Here is a 20,155-nt window from a genome sequence, read left to right on the forward strand (position 1 = left end):
ACAATTCCCTTACATAATTCTTACTTTTCTGACACAAAATTCTCTGCTTTAGTTCGCTAACGTATAGTCCGCTGGACTGTACGTTAGCGAACGTGATAGCCAGCGAGGAAGAAAGTGCGATTAGCTAAAGAGAACGAGGAGTATAGATAAAGTAATTCAGGGTATGAAGATAGAGTTGGTGAAGATGAAACACCAGAAGAAGCGATTGCGTAGTAAACTGGAGGCATGATATATATGGAAGAGTGAAGAAGACTGAAATAAATGACTAATAAAATAAACAAACAGAACTTCTAATTTCCACCAAATGACCAGAGCATTTAAAGAAAGCAGTTCCCGACCTATATTTCACCGAACTATGCGCGTGGAATTGGAAAGAATTGGTATTGGCAGTCACATGCATATACGATTTTCTGCGAAGAAACAAGACGTACGTCTACAGTGGTGTCAGAAGCACCTTAACTGGACACTAGAAGACTGGAAAAAAGTCATGTCCGACAAGTCACGGTACACCTTGTTCTGTGCCGATGATAGGCAAAGATCTTGGCCTGAGCTCTATGAAGAAATGAACCCAGCTTGCCTTGTGAAGAGAACTCAAGATTCTGGAGGTAGTATTATGGTGTGGGGAAGTTCTGTTTGGTACGAAACAAGTCCCCTGATATTATTGAGTACTACGGGAAAAAATACATCTAACAATCTAATTGCATGGGACGAAAGTTAGACAGAATTAAGGCAAGTTACTTAGCAGATATCGAAATCGTATATCGAAAATAAATACGATCAAACGCCTTGTAAATGAAAAGAGCAACGGAAAATGTTTCGGTTGAAATTGAACCCATCATCATCAACCATCCCTAAATTCCTTATAATAAAAGGACATATTAAATCCATACAAGCCAAAAGGAAAATGTTTCATCAAAACTTAGATAAGCTAACTGAACTGTTGTGAGTAGTAGGGGTGGAACTAATAACCAGATGAAGATTAAGATAAGATAAGGATTCGTGACGTCATGAGTATAGATGCTTCGAATTTCCTTGGGTGACACATCCGTCAATGACGTCACGTTTGTATGAATTTTCCAAAATCCAAGTATTCTTCAGACATACCTAGTATGCAAAATTCCACGGGACCTCCACTGTCAGTACTGGATATTGGTTGGTAGGTAAAATACGAACTTCTTTCCACACACAAGTTGACACGAGGGCGGGGAAAAAAGATCTCTTTGACATCATATCCTCAGCAAAAGATGTAAACTCGCTTGCTCTTTTTTAATATTCGTCTTCTTCTTGCCTCCTTGACCTCTCTGAAGTAATCGGCTCTGAGCTTTATCAGCAATGGTTTTCCCAGCTTCTGATTACCTGTGTATAAAGGATCGACGTACAGTCGATCCTTTATAAACCCTTCCAATACATCTCCTATCATTTGCTGGCCGACAAATTGAGCTGCCAGTTTTAAAAGTGGACTTAAAAAGAAGGCATTTATTAAAATGCTACCTAATCAGTACCCACGCTGTATTAATGTCCCCCAAATAATTGAGCCCGACCTACCTGCAGTGTGTAATATATGAGATAATCAGTCATCTTTCATTTGGCGGAAGTGTAATTTAACTATTATCTCTTGCGGCAACGAATGTGAAACAGTTAGCCACTGTCAGAACGAATTTCAATGCTGATTGGCTGAAATGTTTGTTTTCGTACCTGATAATAATCAGGGTGAGCAAAAACGAAGGAACACTATGTGCTGCACTGAACAACTGGTAATAGTGGTGCACATGTATCACCAACTATCTGCTCTTGGATTAAATCAGAATAAACAAAATATGCGGCTAAACCCCTATTTATATCAATCGGATTCCCAGTGATTGTGCCTTTCAGTCTTACACCAATCTCATTAAAATCCCGTAGAAGGCCCAACCCCGGGGACTCCTTTTGGAAACAACAGGTTATAAAACTTTTGCGACTGTCAGATAATGCTGTTTGGGATCGCTTTTCCAGTAATCACAGAACCATTGGAGGCTCGTGGCTTGAAATCGTGGGGGTGCTAACTTTCGAAATACACATACACGCTCTAAGTACAGTGTATACGTGTTTGGATAAAATATCAAAATTATGGTAAAAATTAAAAAAAAAATTAAACATGAAAAAATATTGTTTATTATCGATAAAATTATACAATTTGATTTAATTCAAAATTACTTAAAAATAAAATATATTCTTCTTGTTTTGTTTCATGAAAAAATTTTGTTTATTATGGATAAAAGTATATAGTTTTGTATAATTCAAAATTACTTAAAATAAAATCCATTCCTTTAATTGTAATTAAAGAAATGGATTTACAATTTTTGGACATTACAATTAAAGAATTTAATTGTAATGTTCAAATATTTAAAGAGATGGAGTAACACGATAAGCACCACGAACACTCTACCACTGGTGCAAACCGCATATAAACAACAGTGGAACTGCGCGACGGACAGTGCCGCATTATGACGTCCGTTTGTTTGCGCGCGTAGCAATATGACATTGTGGTAAACACAGTGCTGCTATCCTACTTTGCCCTCCTAAGTGCTACAAGATGGATTTTCATTATTCTTTATACAAAATAAGAGAACTGCACAGAATTGTTGATGATAAAATGAAATATTACAAGCAAATATAAAGAAATTAATAAATATATTTATATATTAAGAAAAATTGGCGGTGCTGCAGTTCCGCTGTGCCTAAGCACGAGCTGCCGCTGCAAAGAACTCACATCAAACACTGCTTGAAGAAGTTAAGAGGGTGAACTGTAACTGCCATGGGGAATCTTGTACACTTTGCAAAATCCTTCTTTAGACTTTCCGAAAACATTATTTCCTGTGATGTTGTTGTTGACGATGATATTAACTCCTCCTATTCCACGTATCATATGAAAATCATCGTAACCGGAATCGATTTTATTGAATTCTCCCGAAAGATGAATTTCGGCAAGAAAAACTTTCCATTTCGAAGTCTGATCTCGTTTGGTAATTCCACTTGAAATTTCGATTGCGTGTTAGTAGGAAACAATTAAATACTGGCGTTACTGGGAAGGGTTAAGTAAAACCTCTTCGCCACGAACCCAAGAATTATATGAGGAGGGATAACCGAGCCACTTAACAAAATACTGAAGCTTTCCTTACTGTTTGCGGTGTTTAAGTACTTGTTCGATTAGATACACGTCTTCAGGAAGTTCACTGGGTATATTAGCATTTTGCAGTTGGGGTTCATAGAAAGTTCCCTCCACTATCTCTCCGTCCCGAACGGGAACTATATACTACAGGGTTTCTATTAATAACCTGTGCAATAGTGAAAAGTTCTCGTGTCCAGTTACCCTAAAACCCTTTTCTAAATGTATGGGTATCATCGCTTAAAACCACACTATCACCTAAGTGAAATTTTGGTTCGGTAGGTTCCTCTTGGTTCGGTACACATTTTTCCAAACACTATCCTCGTTTTGAACGTTAACTTACAAACGAGCCGTACCGATCGTGCGGTGTGGAGTGAGGTTATAAGTATGTAAAAGGGTCGGCAATACTTTCGTATAACTTTTACTTTTAGCATACGTCATCCATTTTTAGATCTTCGTTTTCAATATTCTAATAAATCTTTTTGCAATAGGTGCTTTCATTTCGGTCCTGGTGGTGTAGAAATGAATATTATGGTACTTAAACAATGCACGAACTTTCTTGTTGCAAAACTCTTTTCCTTGATCTGTGTTTATGTAACAGGGCACTTCTTTAAAAATAGACTCGAATGCATTAACAACAGCATCTGCTGATTTTTTCTTCAGTGTTCGAACCCACGCAAATCGGGAAAAACAATAAAATCAAACAAGAAGAAAACACCCCCCCCCATTCCCTTTTGCATGGGAGGACATATCTGCCAAATTGCATTGAAATGTGTGTAAAAGGGTCGGGGTTTTGATTTGAATTGAGTTTAAACTTTCTTCTAATGGGTTTATGTCTCACATTAGTAGGCTGTGTTGCTAATCAATTTTTCACGGTTTCATATGGTAATTTTGTGTTTCTGTAAAGATTTGATACTGCCAAAACTACCTACTGTATGAGGATTATAGTTATCTTCTAACTTTGTTATCACTAACAATAAGATTTTTTTCTTTGCAAGTGAAAATCAACAACCACCACTAAAACGCCAACGGATTGTTTTTATAGTACTACTACTCATGCTAGTGTATTGTGAAATACGTATTCTCATATGGGAAGCCATATGCAAAACAACCAATAGGACATGTCTCATTATTGAAATGTTACAACAAGAAAAACACCACAGGCAATGATGATATCAGAAAAAACCCTATTTCGGTATGTTAGATTCAGAAAAATACAATATTATAAATAATATTCCAGTCAAATAAAATGTGTCTTTGTAAACATAAATGAAAACAAATTTTGGTGTCGTTGATGTATTCGCCATATTTAAGAAAAGAACGTGTGATTTTAAAGTCACAGTGAATTCACTCACATTTTTTTTTTTTTTTGCTCAATTATTCTGTTTAGAATTTGTAATAAAGTTAATATTTAATTTTAAAAAATAATGAACCTTAAGATCTTAAAATTTTAGACAAATCAAAATATTCGGATGAGTTATGTATATGCAGAAAAAAAAAAGTGTGTATGTGTGTTTAATGATATACCACTTGATATCCAGTAATTAATTATTTTAGAAAATGTGAACATGAAAGAAAAAATTGTGTGTGTGTGTGTGTGTATCAGTAGGGACACTACTGATATCCGATAGTTAATTATTTTAGAAAATGTCTACTGGTGTATTGACAAATATTTTCCCATAGTTCTACTATCGAGCCAAAGACACCGTCAAATATCCTCCTTCAGCAAATATCCTCCCAGAATTCCAATTTCTAATCATTACCCATAATGCCACATGTGAACAAAAAACTCATTTCAGGTCACTGTCAAATACCAACACATCCCAGAATTCCATGCTCTGACCATTATCTACAATTACACACTCGAACCAAAGACACAACATGATGTCAATGATGGGTAGTCCCCCCCCCACGGAAATTCATTACTAAACATTCCATACTCTAAACATCACCGAAAATTACTCGAACCTTTACCCACAATTCCACACTCGAACCAAAGATACAACGTGACGTCATTGACGGATGTGTCACCCAAGGAAATTCCAAGGATTCCATACTCTATCTTATCTCTATCCATCACCCACAATTACATACGTGAACAATTACCCAGAATGCCATATGCGAACGAAAAGCCACAACGTGACTTCACAGACAGATGTGTCCCTCCAGCAAAATTCCAAGCATTCCATACTCATGTCGTCACTTATCTAATCACACAATAACGTCAGTGGTCTTATCATCATCCAAAATTAAATACCCGATCAATTATCCACAATTCCACACTCGAACCAAAGATACAATGTGACGTTATTGACGGATGTGTCACCCCGAGAAATTCCAAACATTCCATACTCATGACGTCACGAATCCTTATCTTGATTATCTTGATCATCAAGATAAGATATCTTGCTTATCTTGAGCTAGTTATTAGTGTCACCCCTACCCCTACTACTGCTGTGGAGTTGGAGTGGCAGAATGATTAATCGGTGGGCCTTTAGATTGTGAAGAAGTTGGCTGTTGATGACATTTTTTGATGTCATTATTTTGGAGGAGACTGAAGTGAGGATGATGAATTGGTACTTTAACGAGAGACTTTTATCTTACATTTTCAGGAAAGATTAGATATATGCTTGCTTCCAAGTATTAAGATAATAATACTAATATCAATGTAGGGTAAGCCAGCTTAATATAAAGGATTACAGGAAATAATAAGGAAGAAATATTAGTTCTATAGAGAAACTTTTGAGTAAAGTTGAGGAGATGCTTCGGGATCAGAGGTATTTTTGCTTTCGAGGTTATTTAAGATTATTCTGCTTTTTGTTCCAGAAAAATCACAGGTGTTCTATGGAATGTAGAAGGTGATTTGCTTTAATCTATGCGGAAGTCAGAGGAGGAAGAAATCTTCGGATGAGAGATTGGTGAAAACACAGGCAGGTAGTCAGTGCGCCTGATGCTCTTTTGAAGTCACCAGAAGATGTGAGCATTGTGAAAGGTTTTCTGCCATTGACACTTAAATGTCGGATTTGGAATTGTTGATAACTATTTTGAATTTATTGCGTGCTTCAGTGTAGGTTGAATGCTGAATACAGTATACTGGTTTTCATATTTAATAATTTTCTGATAATTTTTTTTTTTCTTAAAGTACAGTAATTTGTTTTTTGAGCTACCATGGCACGCCTATTGTTACACTATAGTTTAGAATGTAAAGTGAAACTTCTTTGGTTAAGGAATATGAGAAAGCAGGTTATAAACATTTCTGAAGCTTGCTCAGAGCAGATGTTGTTTAGATCAGAAGAATGGACATAATAGTCTGACCACGGAAAGAAGAGTGGAGGTTCTGGACACACTCACTGTTCGCCGAGATCCCTAAGATATAAAAGAGTGTGCCATGAGGGAAATATAATCATATATATTAAGATTGTAAAATGCTTCTTTGTAGTGATTTGATTTGAAAATTAGGCTGAAAGGTAAGTATATTAAATATCGGCTAATATATGCCGTGCGATTTTTATTTGTTCCTTTTATGTTTGCTACTTTTGTATCTTACTGGGATCACCTTCAGCTTAAAGTTATTTATATATCAGGTTCAACATTTATTAAGGTTTCTTTTCTTAAGAGGGGATTCGAATCCAGGATTACAGGAATACCTGGATTTATAGATTCCTAGAATCCAGAAGAGCAGATCTCGGTTTCTTGTCGACTGAGCGTAGTTTTGAAAGTGTTAATAGAATAAAAATCATTATTGTTTCATAGAGAATTATTTAAACATAAATATCTGGGGCTATGAACACTTAAAATGTTTTGAAAGTGAGTTATAGGTAAAGAGAATGAAATATTTATCATAACTGTTGCCTTGTTATTGGGCCACTTGAAAATGAAATAACTGAAGAAATTGGGTATTCAATGCTCAATATATATATATATGGTATGATAATAGTTGTTCAACTGTTTGGTTGTAACAGCTGTTTCAAATTGTTACTTCTCTAATAAAGTAAGCGGAAATGCTCTGAGTGCAAAAACCCTCTCAAGAACACTGAAATGTTCTTTTCAAAACTATGTTTCTCGTATCTTAGCCGTCGACTGGGAGCACAAAAACTAACCGGCTATACAAAGAGTTCTTCCAGTAATGATAATCTACTCTTCATTTTCAATGAGCAGAACAGAAGGTTAAAATGTTGTAAACACTCAGTCACTTTCAAATTTTTATTTCAGTGGTAAGCACGGTGTTACTACTTTGCTATGAAACACACACACACACACACACACACACACACACACACACACACACACACACACACACACACACACACACACACACACACACACACACACACACACACACACACACACACACAACGCGAATTCGATATGCGCGATCGAGGGAAATGATACTATTTCCTGCTTTAAGCGTGTGATTAATCGATGAGCGGAAAAGCTGAAAGTCATTAAGAGACATGAAAGTGCCGCTAGTAATACAATGATTGTGCGAGACATGGGATAAGCAAGTCTACAGTTTTGACTATATTAAATAAGAGCAAAGAATACAAGGAACAAAAAAAAGTTGCTATTGCTTCTTTAAACATGCAGATCAGCCGAAATGTAAGCCATTTAATGATCGAAATTGAGCGTCTTCTATCACTCTGGATTGAGGATTATAACCAAATAAAGAAGATTACCTCTTAGTATACAGGGAATATTGAAACAAATGCTCTCAATATTTTTGCACCATTCAAAGAGACCTGAAGAATTGCAAAGCATAATTCAGGAGGGTGATTATGACGATCGGCAAATATTCAAAGTCGCCGAAATTGGTTTCTTTTGGAAGCATATACTAACAAAAACTTTCCTAGCTAAAACTGAAAAATCTTATCCAAGATACAAAGTATCTAAAGATCGTCTTAAGATCTTATTAGGAGACAGTGCAGAAGACGACTTTAAACGCAAGCCTATTTAGTTTCACGTGATAATCCAAGATCTAACATTATTGAAAAAATCAGCCCAACTGGAAAAGAACTTGGATTTAATGAACTGGATAATGAAGATGTGAAAAACTTGCTTGATTCCCATTGAGAACAATTAAGCCAGAATGATCTCCTTCAACTAGCAGAACAGCGTGCATATGAAAAAGAAGAAGAAGAAGAAGAAGAGATGATGATGATGATGATGATGATAAGTAGTGCGAATAAGAAGAGAATGTTACTACTAAGAAGCTAACTGCAAAAGACCTTGAGCTAGTTTTCAATCCCATTGAGCATGCAAAGGAAATATTGTTTAATACTGATCCTGATATGGAAGGAAGCTCCGAGGTCCACCGAATTCCTGATAAAGCGATCGCCAGCTGTCGTAAACTGCATAACAAGATGAAAAAGTCGAGCACGATTCAAACATCTTTACTTAATTTATTTGTAAAAAAGTAGCTCAATGACATGTTTAGACATTAAATAAAATTTAAATAATTTATATTTTTAAAATAAAGAACTTTTATTGTTAAACGACCAGAAGGTAAATGATAAAATATGCAAAGAGCCAACAAGTTTCACTAGCCACTGTCTTCCATTTTCAAGGCTGAACTGGTGTGAAAACAAATGCATTAAGTTACTAAAGTATAAAAACATACACTTTAGTAACTGTTAGGCCGTTACATTTGATCATTCGTGTTTAATGGCGTGCATGTGTCCGAATGCTTCAGTCAGATTCCGGTACATGACCACGTGTTGTGTAATTTTTTGCATATTGTAGTTCTGTTGAACTGAGAGAGATGATGAGATTTTTCCATATGTCCTTAAGAATAATACCTTGATTTCTATTTAAATTATTGCCTGTGCGTAGTACCACAGCTGCTTATTTTAAAGTCTGTGTCTGTAGTCATTCTCGATGTAAGGCATAGATAATGAATTATAACGTCATTTATCTTCTGGTCGTTTAACAATAAAAGGTCTTTATTTTAATACATCAGACCAAATATGTAAAATTTAAGTTCACAAATTTATATTTTTATTAACGTTGATGATTTTATCCTCTAATATAGCTTATACGGTGATTTTTTGTTCCAAATTTACGCTAAATGATGGATGAATTATAATTATTCCTATTGTTTATTGTATTCGCTTAACCTGTTTCTCTTAGGACGCATTAATTTATGGATTAATTAATCGCGTGCGGCGAGATTTTCCTGTATATATATAAGCAATAGTTGCATTATTGTATTGGAACAACAAAAGTATTCACAACGGCAGAGTGATGTAATACATTAAATCCATGATATCTAATCAGTTAATTTATTTCTTTTCAAATGAGATCAGTTGGCAAATGAGGTGGAGATGGCAGAGCGTTGCATACACTGAATGGGAATTCAGTATTAAGGGCTTAGGAGATATCAGAACATATACGAAAACAGCGTTAAGCTCAACTGGGTGTGCCTTTGAAGATTCCACGTGAGTGGAAAGAATATACGATAGTTCAGTTTCACCATGGCAGTGAAGATTTATGACAAGGTGATAAGTGATTGCATACAGAAATCGGCTGACAAAAAATCTCTGCTTTGCGATGATAATCATTAGTTTACCATGTTTGAGCAACATATTTATATTTTATAATATTATGACGATTGAATTAAGACGATGGGAATGGGAATGTATATACAATAATAATTTGAAATTTGCTAAAGCGCTTGACAGATTTATGAGTATCTGGAACGTAGGTTGAAGGATATGGCGCTGGATTATAAACTAGTAGCTAGGATACGAGAAAAAAAAGAGATAAGATTACAAACAAGGACAAAAGATAAGATCATAAACTCTAAACTGTTCGTTTGGATAAGTGGATCACTTACTGGCAGATATCAAGTACTGCTGCTGTATGGAATTTGTGTGAGTCTTCAATATTTAAGAGTGATCAATGGTGTAACTGATCACTCTTTTGAACGTTGTTATTAGTATTTAAATTAACGATATTATAACGAATTAGCAGGAGATACAATTGCTATTAATGGACAGATAGTTTGTGTAATCAGGAATATGATTGCGCCAGAGAAAATATAAATGAGCTGGATTGGTTAGTATGTCAATTGGTTGTCATTTCAATGTTAGCAAAGCGCTTCAGTGTTTGTGAGATATCCAATATTTTATTATATTTGTGGAATTAAGCCAGAAGAAACCGATTAGGTTACATATCTCGGAAAGTTTCGTAGACAAGAAGTAGACGTTTAGGGATAATGCAGCAAATATTGTAATTGCACCTAAGAGAATAATTACAGCGCTAAAATGAACGTTAACATCTAAAGACAGAGAAGCCATTTTGTCTCTTTTCATGATCTTGATACGACCTTACTTGAACAATTATGAGTAACTTCACCTTCTGGTTTCAGAAGTGATGAGAAAACGGTGTGCAGAGGATGCAAAAGAGAGGGTCAGATAAAATCGGGAGTGCGGAATGTAGATTATGAGATCAGATTGAAAAAGTGTGGACTGCAGACACTAGTAACTAGTAATAAAAACCTGTAACGTTCGAATGGGTCATATAGGATACTGATAGAATGAAGTTTTCATTTTACAAAATGCGAGAGAGTAGACGGCAAGCAATCTATGGAAACTGAGAATGAATGCTTCACCAAAGGGGTGAGAGCTAAATATCTATCATAAATTGATGCGGATGGAGTGGTTTCCTTTGAAGGTGGTGAGTTCAGGTAGTATGAATAAATTCAAAATAATTACGAAAAATTAGACATGAAATAAAAGGAAATGATATATTGTATTATACCATAAGTATTGCAACAGGAATAATAGATGTTATAGATGGAGATAAGGCATTTAGATTAGATTTAAGTCTCTGCATGCGAAAGGACGCTTTACTTAATCCTTAAACGTATACTTGAACCGTACAAGCGAAGAATATATATTTCTTCTATACTCCCTAAACTTCATACAATCACCATAAAGTGACAAAAGAAGAGTATTCTCCTTTCACTCTTTCCTTACCTAACTTATAAGAATGTTGCCTCATGACCTATGCTATAAGCTTGCAATGCTAAAACTGCCAACACTGTTTTCTGGTTCTATTAAACAACAGAAACCATGCTTCGTCAACCTACTCTTATTCCATAGACTTGACCCATTGATAGTTTTTTGTAGCTTTCTATAGGTCCGCTGTGACATGTTTTGTATCGTGTACTATTTTTAAGGACTGCTTTTGTATACAGTAATCCAGTATCGTCTTACGTAATTCCTTATATAGTGGTAATTTTTAGTTGTATAGGTCTTTCGTCGTAGGCAATCATCTAGCTGACTTACAGAAATATTATTGTGTGCCATACTATTTAACTGTGTACCCGCATTTGCAGCAAGATCTTTTGCAATCAGCCATCCTTCTACCTTAGACAATGATCATCTCTCCAGTGTCATTCCTCTGAGTTTCTGTTTTAAAATTTCGTGTTACTCTTTAAATTACATATAAAATTGATACGATATTTGTTTACATTGCTGCTTTTATCAGGAAAGTAATTGCCATGTTATGAAGTACAGTCAGGTTACTAACCTAAGCTCTTCCATTTAACCAACTCTTCTCTTACTTTCGTATTCTTCTACTCAGGAATTTAGGCTAGATGCTTCTCTTAGTCTATAGCCAGCATTTCATTGGTTTTAGCCTGATTCTTGTTCCTTTAGAGAATAAGTCATTACTTTTGTAGGTATTCTATCACATTACATTCGTTCTAGACGTTCCTTTCATTCTTTTGTTTATATCTTAATTTTTGTCCTTTCTGTTATTGATATCTGATTTAGTGCATTCAATCTTTGTTCATTTCTTATATTGCGTATTCTTGTCTAACCTGATAGAACTCTCGTAGGTTTCATTTCTGATTCAGTAATTATAGTCATGTGCTTTCTTTAAAGCTCTCATTGCAGATTCTATGGATTTTTTTATAAATTTCTGATTTAACACCAGCAATTTTATATTACATAATAGAATTGCAACACGAATCTATGAATTTAGTACAAATCACTGAAAGGGTATGCCACCAGAAGTACATGCCATAGAAAACTGACGGATATCAGCCAATGATTATGATGCGAACCGAGGATAATGATGATGTTGTAAACGAAGAATTAAGAGCAATAACAAAATAGTATTGGCACCTTGAGACCAAATTCTACAATAGGACAACATTATACGACTCTTTTGCTTATTGCCTTCACACTCCACACTTCCAGGCAATTCCTGAAAGCGTAGTGGTTGTGGAGAGAGTGAACGCAAAAAAATGTGGGAATAAGTAAGCCATACGTACTGAGGATGATATTCTGACAGGAATAGACATGGGTGTATACGATATTTTTTGTGATGATAAGGAAGATTGATGGGGGGAGTGTTATGGACGATAGCAGAGGAGTCATCTCCAACTAAGGTGGATATAAAAGGAGGGAACAGCCAGCGGTATTTATTTTGAAGCAGTGTGGTGTGCAGTGGAGGTTAATAAAATGAAATATCTAGTTGGCTATTGCTCTCAGCGGTAAGGAAACCTATAGGCAAATTGATCTGGCTAGTAAGAAACGGGTGGCTATTATGGGTGATTTTAATTAAGGAACTATAAGCTACAATGAAGAAACAACGGGGAGCAAATGGAATGAATTTCTTGAGATTTTAAGAAACAACCACGTAACGCTGTATCTAATAGAATGCATACGCGGATCAAGGGTCATGGATTTGGTTATCTCATCAGCAGATGTTATTGTATACGAGTTACTGAATCTCTCTTCATTTGGTGAGAGTGACCATCAGGCGATAACTTGAGTGGTGTCCAGTCATAAGAGGACTTCTATGAGAAATGGATATATGTGGAACTAAAAGGTTAGAGATTATGACAAGATCATGAGAGAGCTCATGATCTTGTCAGTGATATATAATGATATATAATGACTATATATCATGGAATGACTAGTTGCACTAAGAAGATCGATGCGAAATTAACAGTTTCTATCTATAAGTGTCCTAGTTATGAAGATACTTCACTTGCAGCTTTGTTTACACTTGGATAAAGGAAAGGCTTAAAATGAACCCAATTTCTTGTCAAGTACCAGTTACTTTGTAATGAGATGGAGAATCAACCATTCCTTCAGTTGTTTCCTACGGTAAGGAAACCGAAATTTTTGCCATGATACTCAAGGACTCATTTCATCTGTTTAATATCCTTTAAAGAAAAATCCTCAGAAAAATATTTGGCCCCGTGGATGACCAATGTTCCTTGGGAAATCACATACTACCATAAGTTAAAGCAACACTTCAATTAATCTAAAATATCTACTTTACCAAGTTCAAAAGTTAGATTGGACAGGTTATCTTACTCAAATAAAAGGTTGCTGTTCTGAAGAAGACAATAAATGAAAATATTCCGTAAAAGAAAAACCAAACCTAAGGTGGTTATATACCAGTAGTCAAGGTAATAGTCACATCAAAATGATGTTCAAAACTGTACAAGCAAATAGTCAGTCATAGAAGCGAGGAGTCTCGGAAGCAAAAGCTCAAGTTGGCTGATAGCGTGATAAGGAGACAAGACATTGCTCCTTATCCGTAAACATACAGCTTACGTTTCTTTTAGAGTAAAATAATCATTGTGGCGGATGATTGGTTTAGTTGTGTGAGGCATTCTTACAATAGCTGTTAGGTGAAAACACAAAGTCTATTTCACGGCAGCTTGGGATATTTAATGTGAAAAATTATTCGATGGGTGTTTCATATATAACTGCCTTTCCTAAGATGATTCATAGAAAATAACGGTCTTTATACTAGAATGTATTAGAAGCGGATGAGCGGAAAGTTAAAAATAAAGAAGAAACTTAAGAAATGTCTTTTAAAGGAAGTAGGACAGAGTTTTTTAGCCCTAATTTACTAAGAAGAAACTTTCTAACATTAAATTTCGATATGTACATTGCATCCTTTTCGAACGACATAGGAAATGGAAGAGAAATTGAAATGAAAAAGAAAGAACAGTTATTTGAATTTGAAGTTGAATTTAGTTCAACTTATTTAGTTATTTAGATGAATTTGAAGTTCAACTGCGAAGGAATGCTGATAGGGGTCGGAACAAATTTAGAAGAGAGCTATTATGTATCGATGGCAATCCTGATTAACAGTAACTATGGGATCATTTGCAGAAAACGCCAGCAGTATATTCCAAACATACGTGAGAAAGAGTCGAGTAAATTGAAAAGAGAGAGAGAGAGAGGTGATTAACTTAATCATTGCTCTCTCTATAGCAAACTGTGTTTTAAGGAGCTCTTAGGTATATCTCCCAAATGTTAGAAGGTATTCAATTTTTGAAGAAATTCGCAATTTATGTAGAGGTTATATAACGAAGAGCGAAAGATAAGCTATAATTTCTTGTATGTCCAGGTGACAATATTTGAAATCTCCTTATGCTAAGGTTGGTTACGATTGTTCGAGCGCAAGCTACTTTACGTGCAAACTTTGCTTAAAATGGGATTAGGGATTAAAAACTATGCAATATTCTGTCAAGTATAATTTAATTTGTAACCAGGAAAATTCTTCACAACTATCTCTGATCCAGAGTTTTTAATTATAATTATCTCACACATCGTTTTACTACATGTATATGTGGAAAATACATAACTGCTTTGTTAATTCCATCTTGGTGTTTGGTTTCTGCTGATGAGAATAGTCTGGATAGAAACCTATCCCAGAGGCTGGGAAAATGTACTGTCCAGCCTCTGGAAAGCTGCTTTATTATTCACTAAATATTGACCTATTCAGATCAACACACATGGTTTCCTGGAAGACATCTTCTGATTTACCATAGAATTTTCTATTCAGATCAACAACAGTCTTGTCAGAATATCACCTTTCTGCATTCGAACTGCAAACCATTCTGCAATGAATTATCTTTTAAATTTCAATACTCTCTTATTTAAAAAATAAGTTTACTAGTATTACTTTCGACAACACGTATATAGTTACTTTTAATCAGGATTGTCATCAATGCGAAACAACTCGCTTCTAAAACTGTTCTAAACACGTTCAGTACTCGACCCTCCCTCGTGGTTTAATTTCAAATTCAAAAAAAAAAAAATCAGAATGTTTTCCCGTCGTTTCCCTTTTTTTCTATTTCTGTATTTTAGAACAGTCTTCTCCTCAATGCATTTCTTAAAGGGTATAGTCTACAGATATCCAGCTTTAAAGTTTCTTATATTCCTGAACTTTCTGCCCATCAGCGAATACTCTACATTATATGCAGAATGGCTGACAGTTATTTCTTACATATGATATACAACAGTACAGATAGATTTTCTGTAATGGCAAAATGTTAAGAATGACGAAAGTTGAATATGTGAAAAATCTTTTCACATATTCAACTAGATCACTAGTTGAATATGTGAAAAGATTTGTAATAGCTATGGCTCTGATTATTATATTTTGTATTCGTATCAAAGGAAAGAGATTTTTATAGTCATCTCCTCCCTGATAGGTGACAATACTGCAATGAAGAATTTTTCCATGAATATAGGCATCTCCAAAATGCTGCATTGATGTTTTTTCACAAATTACTCTATATTTTGTTATTTACGAACCTCAGCTGTTGTTTGCTAAAAATGATGAGGTATGGGAGTTCCGTTTCAGGTTGCTGTCGGTATGTTGGCCCAAATACTTTAGTGATTTATTTTTACTAATCCACAACCATATGCCTGGGAAAGGAGTGTCCTGCGTTCGATTCTCGTCGCTGACGTGAGGAGCTTAGGATCTTTCTCAGACATACATAAGTTAGCCGGTCTTGGGCGTAGACCCCAGGGTTTTTCTTCCCTGTTTATCCGGTTTTTTTTCCTACCGCAACCAGGCAAACCAGCCCCCTTTAACACATCCTTCTACAGTCATAGGATTCCTCCAGGAGTAAGGGGTAATCAACCTTTTCCCTAGGATTTCTAGGGAAAAGGTTGATTACCCGATTACGAAAGTGATCGGATCTTTCTCCACCTTTACTACGAGTTGCCTCAGACTTGACCATGTTCAGGCGTAAACTTGACTTAATTGTCTGATTGCTCACTTGCGAAATAGGATTAAAACCAAGTTTATAAAATTGCTTGGTATCTTTAACACATATTATACCCAAGTTAAAAAACTTCCTACATATTTCTCTCATCCGGAGATTTATTTAATAAGGGGTCAAAGTACCTTGTGGCATCTTGTTTAGGTAAAATTTATAAGCTCTGCATCACTTCAATCTTGGCATTTTTGGGTCTGGTTCCCACTGACGAAACTTCAATAAAGGTCGAAACCGGTCTGGGTAGTGGGCCTTGCCTTTAATGCATAGCATCATACATCTCTGTTTGGGGATATGCTTTGCATTAGGGGAAAATACCAAGAAAAGTGATAGGAACTTGCCCCACCTTTACCACGAGTTGCCTCAGACTTTAAACATGTTCAGGCGCAAATGTAACTTAATTGTCTGTTTGCTCACTTGGGAAATAGGATTAAAACCAAGTTTATAAAATTGTTTGGTATCTTTAACACGTAATATACCCACGTTAAAAAACTTCCTACAGAATATTTTTTGTTTTAAAAACATTGATTTTTAAGAATAGAGAAAAATACATTCTTCTAACTCAATTCCAAGTTACCTTTCCGAAATATACTATTTAGAAAGCAATTTGAAATATAGTGTTTCCAATTGTTGGGTCACAAGAATTAATTTAGACAAATTTGAAAAATTGGTATCCAAAGAGTTCATCGAAAAGGAAATTCATCGAAAGACAATTCTTCGAAAAGGCAATTCATTGAATGAAGAATTCTTCGAAAAAACAATTCACCGAAAATTTTAAATTTTCGAAAATGTTATGAGAAAATTGATCCATTTCGAGCAATCACTGAACCGTGCAGAGAGAGAGAGAGGTAGCAATGCTACATTAATAGTGAAAAATTATAGAACAATATGGTTTCTTATAGTCTTTCTTGTCCGATAACTGTTTCATGTCTGTTCATGGGACTGATTTGCCTGCTTCCTGGAGGAAAAGCCCAGCCATCTCCGTATTATGCCTGATAACGTACCTTTAGCTGAACAGGACTGATAAAAAATATGAGTGTCGTAAATCGGATTCCAACTACTCAGGTCTTTCTAAATAAATGGCTTCGTTCATACAGACTGAACAACGCAGACTTCATTTTTATTATTGTTGTTGTTGCTAGTAGTAATATGTGACTTCAATACAGCAATTATTATGGGATGAATTTTACTCAGATTCGCTATTTGAAATTTTTACAAGAAAATGTCGAACCATTCCAGTTTTCAGTTCAGCTATATTCGGGGCGACAAAGAAGTCACGTGTCCAAATTATGTACTGTATTACAAAAACTCTGTGACTTAGCGGAATTAGTAGAAGTTGTCAGTACAAGAAGCTGTCTGTCAGTTTTTGTTCTAAATGGATCACTTTTATCATAACATTATCGAAAATTTAAAGTTTTCTGTGAATTGTTTTTTCAATGAATTGCATTTTCGACGAAGTTTCGTTCGATGAATTGTTCATTCGATGAATTTTCATGTAACCTTATTATGGGCTATTCAATGAAGTCACACTCATCGTGGGAGGCCCCAAACATCATGCGAAGCACTGTCCAAGTTTTGCGCAGTATCTATCATACATTTCCTTGAACTCATTCACAACAGTCTTTGCAAACGCAACAGACTCTGGCAAACCATTCCACTCATTCCTCACTCTCCAAGCAAAACATCTACGTTTAATACCCCTGCTGACTGCACTCTCGTTCAGTTTCCAAGAATGTCCCCTCTAGTTTTCCAACCATCAGACCTATTCTAAAAAATTTGCTCTGTATTAATCTTAACCTTCAGTAATTTGCATATCTCAATCAGATCACCACTTTGCTGCCTCTCAATCAATTTCTGTAACCCAAAAATCTATAACCAGCTCTTGTATTTCATGTACGTTCATTCCATGTACCTGCCACCATCTTCGTCACTCACCTCTGGACCCCTCTCCACCTCCTCCTTATTGCAAGAAACACCGACCAGATTCATGCTCAGTAATAAAGATGGAGTCTTATCAAGACTCGATAAAGAGGAATAATAAACTGCTTCTCTAAAGGATACTTTATCCTTTATCCTATTCAGCTGTTACTGTGTTGAGAAACGTGAGCAAGTTATTGAGGCATGCCCTACACTTCACAAACTCATGTTGTCCTCCACACAGTATTTTTTTCTGTCTTGTCTATCCATTTCTGTATTTCGCTCTTGACGAACTTCTCCAAAGTTTGATATGATGATAAGTCAGCAATTTGGTACATCAATCTTAAAGTTTCCTTTATGCAATGGAACTGTTTTTCCCTCTTTCCACTTCTTGGGACTAACCCACATCTGAAATTTAAATTAACCAATATGGTTAAGGGCACTGTCAATTCCGTCGATGCTTAACATAAAACTCGAGCTGGTATATCATCCAATCCCACAGTTGTATTCACATTAGAGGTCTGTAATATGCTATGCACCTCCATTTCATTTATCTCAGTTCCCATATAAACCATTGTTTCTCTCGTTACTACAATATCTCCACCTAGATGATATTCTTTTGTAAATTGTTCACTTTGTAATTCTACAATTTTATCTGATTCAGTTAAAATCCTACCTTCGGTATTCATTAAAATCATTCTTCCAAAAGCATTCTTCCTTTTACTCGCAACATATCGAAAGTGCTGTTTGAGATTAACATTGGCTTGTACAACTTAGTTCCTTTCGTATTCTACTTTTGCTTTTCTTACCACACTTCGTAAGAAAGTTTTATATTAGTAATTCTTGGTGCATTTTGTGATGTAACACCTTTTTTAGCAACTCATACGGAAAAGTATGTGTTCTGCATCACTTCAACCTTAGTATTTACATTTACATCTCAGTCTGGCTCCCACTGACGAGATCTCAGAAAAGGTCGAAACCGGTCTGGGTAGTGACCACCCCCATAATATATAACATCATATATCTCCGTTAGGAGATGTGTTTTACATTAATGGAAATATTAACAATAGTGATCAGAGCTTATTGGATCCGCCGAAACGTTTATAGTTTCTATATTCGGCAAGAAACTCTTGTAGTTTCTCTATTCGGCTTTGACATAATGCTGGATTCAATATCCACTTAATTTGAATAATCTTCGTAATTAATTATTTTTCTTTTTTGATATTCAATTTAGGTCTCTGTATCATTGTTCATCTACATTATTGGTGAGCATCCTTCCTGTCTTAATTGGTAACTAAATTGGCTTTTTTTAAAATACCTGGGTTTGAATCTCGTCTATGATAGGAATATAAGGGCTTTTTCAGCTGACGGTGAGTTTACTGTTCTGACATAGAGATTGAAGCGATTATTGTCCTAGAATATGTAAACCGGGAGAAACGTGAAACTAATTGACAAAACTGGCATGATTGCCCTATATGCCTCGTATGCTTCGCCCTTATTTATGAATAACTGAACTATCCTGATCCTTTCTCCAAATAAGTCCGTTATTTCTTTAATTATCAGTTCGTTTATTAGTTTTAATATATTTTTACTGTTATATATTTCTTTCATACACGAAAGGAAAGGCACAATAGCATGTAGCAGAAGTCGGCAACACGACAAAAGCGCATTGTATCGATCACGACTCAACGATTTTCATTTAGACTGCTGCCTAAGAACACCGGAAATTCCATTTACGTGCCAGATTCTAATAAGTTAGCTGAATATCTGCTATGCAAGTATCATATTAATGTGTTTTTTTTTTCCTTTGAAGCACATGCTTAAGTTTGTAAGTAGAATTTTGCATTAATAAATTCATTTAAAATACACATTTAATGTATTGAATATACATATATATTCAATACTTATTAAAAATAAATATGTATTGAATGTACTTTAAGCTTACAACTTCCCTTACAGCAAAATTAAAGTAAAGTGCCTTTTGTCATAAGGCAAGTATTCTTACCTACGTGTTCCTGGTCAGATTTTTACAGGCTAATTCACCATTGTTT

The sequence above is a fragment of the Typopeltis vanoorti genome, chromosome 1, assembly GCF_054136105.1.
Source record: "Typopeltis vanoorti isolate ZY-2024b chromosome 1, IOZ_Tvanoo_1.0, whole genome shotgun sequence".
Classification (NCBI taxonomy): Eukaryota; Metazoa; Arthropoda; class Arachnida; order Uropygi; family Thelyphonidae; genus Typopeltis; species Typopeltis vanoorti.